Genomic DNA, 2,796 nt, shown 5'->3' on the forward strand with positions numbered 1-2,796 from the left:
AATTACCAAGATCATTAAAGGACAAAAACAAAAGATAGAGAGAGCACACTTGACCCCAGGAAGCCTGCTGTTTCCTTGAAACAATCGCTTCAGGCTGGTGACTATGTCACGCGGACCCCACTGGGGCTGTCGTGGCAGGGCACCACCTAGTTCCTCTGGTCTCAAGGCCCATCATGTCCCAGGGCTGATAGTTTTCAAATGTCCTTGGTTTTTTGCACTCTTCTTCACTTCTTACAACAGGAGACCATTAGCTGCATCTTAGATGGCTGCTGGAAATCTTTTAAGACCCCAGTTGCTACTCACTAATGTAGGTTGTGGAACAAGACTTTTATGTATTTTGTTGTGCCAATTGAGTCTGGTGTCCCCCGATACTATAGTTCTTAGTCGATAGATCTGTTGGATCTCTCTCCTGCAGTGTCTGGCTGTCTGTGAGGAATTGCTCTATGTCTGTCTTCTGTTGTTTCTGTAAGGATTGTTGGTATTTTGTATCACTGGTATCTGTGCAAGAATAGCCTTAACTGAATCTATCCTTGGTCTATAGTATAATCCTGTTCACTGAGCCCCATATGATCTTCTCAGATGTTTATGTGTTTATCTGTAGCCTGGTGTTTGGTGTTAATGATAATACAGTATTGTGGATGTACAAAGGTATTAACCTCTGTCATCTATATCTTATGTGCACCATTTGGTGTCTTCCCTTTCCCCAATGTAATCATGGTGGTCACAGACTCTTTCCATACCATCCCTCCCCTTATCCACCTCAACGTGTGGACCCCAACTAGCCTGCAACTATTCCCTCCTCTTCCCTCCCCTCCCCAGTAACCTGCAAAGTGAGTTCCCTTCCTTAAGCAAACCTTTCCTTGTCTTTTTACAGTAATGGGCTCATCCAATATTTGTCCTTCTGCAATTGACTTATTTTACTCAGATGTCCTCCAGGCTCTTCCATGTTGTGAGATGATTCACGTATCTTTCATTGTTCTTTAATGTAGCATAGTATTCCCTTGTGTGAATGTACCATAATTTGGTTATCCATTCATCCATTGATTGGTATTTAGGTTGTTTCAATCTCTTCACTATAGTGAATAGTGCTGAGATGAACCTAGGTGTGCAAATGTCTGTTCATGTCCTGTCTCTCACCTCTTTAGGATATGTTCCTAGTAATGGAATTGCTGGTTCATATACTATTTCTATTTTCAGTTTTGTAAGGAAACACAATACCATTTTCCACAATGGTTATGCCATTTTACACTTACACCAGCAATGTATGAGAGTTCCAATCTCTACACAACCTCACTAGCATTTCTTATTTTCTATCTTATTGAACTTTGCTATTATTGCTGGGGTGAGAGTGCCGAGTCTGGTAGGACATAAGAATTAACCTAAAAATCATCCCTGCTAGCCAGGGACTGCACAGAGGACTGCTCTGGTGGCTGTGGAATAAAAAGAGAAGCAGCAAAGAGGAGGGAAGGCTGAGCTGTGGACTTTTGCCTGTCTGGAAGATGCAGACATGTTGAATGTTTACAAGTGGCTTCATCATTTTGGATATTTAAAGAGACAGCACTCTCCCAGAATCCAGGGGATTAAGAACAAATTTTGCTTGCCAGTAACCCCAAGGACACTCCGGACTTGGATGACTGAAAAGGTGTGACATTCCCCTTGTTACTCTTATATTCCACACTCATTTGATGAACTGAGTTGCGGCCATTTCCTACTTCCACCCACCATCTGAGCCCACAGGAACACCATCCCAGTCTGTCACTCTGAAGAAGCCTGGGTGCCCTGCCCTGTCCTCTGCCTGATTTTTTTTTCTTTCTTTTTCTTTTTCTCTTTCTTTTTTCTGGTTAATAATTGGCTTCTTTTTGTCAGTTTTAAAACTATTATTATTAATAATACTTTTTTCCTTTTTACTATTATTCTTTATTTTCACCCTCCCAAGTCCTAGTTTTCAGTTTTTTTTCCTTTTCCCTCTTCCTGGTTACAAAATTTCTTTCTTCTGTTCTTCTCATGGTTAATCCCATTCCTTGTTTTTCCTTTTGCATTTTTCCCATTTTTTCTTCATTAGTCTCCTTCTCTACCTTTTTCTCTTAGTATCTCCAGATATTGCAGGCTTTCTTGTTTTTTTTTTTCTCCTTTCTCCCTTTTTTTGGGGGGGGCGGTGTTATAGTTCCTGTGTGATTACATGGTGTATTTTTTCTCCAGGTGCTTTTAGTTTTTTCATGGTTATTCAGTTGTAATTTTTCTCTAACTGAGTGGGAGACAGCAAAAATCCCCATAAGACACAATTACACCAACACATCCTGCAACTTCAATTAATGAGTGAGAGTCATCACCTCCTTCTCCAGCAATAGGCCAATGACAAAAAAACCACCAAGAAGACCCTGAATCACCTTTGGCTGCCCTTCACAAACAGTTAACAGAGATCTAAATACAACAATGCCATGATGCTTCGGAGACAACAGATCATCAGAGTCCACACAACAAAGCAAGATAAAGGAATAGATACAAGGGAGCAGCAAACAGACCCAGAACACATGCCTGAGGAAGAAGCAGCATTGAAACTCTCTGATAAGGAATTCAAAAGAATTATCTTTAAGTATCTTCAAAGGATTGAGAGATAGACCAAAGAAAACACAGAAAAAACCCTAGAAGAGTTGTGGAAGAAAATACAAGAGCAAAATGGCAAAATAAATGAAAAATTATAAATGATTCTAAATGTACAGACAGAAATCCAGATGTTTAATACTAAATTGTCAGAAATAGATAACACATTGGAAGGGCAAAGGAGTAGAATTGATG

This window comes from Orycteropus afer, unplaced genomic scaffold (assembly GCF_000298275.1).
Source record: "Orycteropus afer afer isolate SDZICR_OR568_19922 unplaced genomic scaffold, OryAfe1.0 scaffold00485, whole genome shotgun sequence".
NCBI lineage: Eukaryota > Metazoa > Chordata > Mammalia > Tubulidentata > Orycteropodidae > Orycteropus > Orycteropus afer.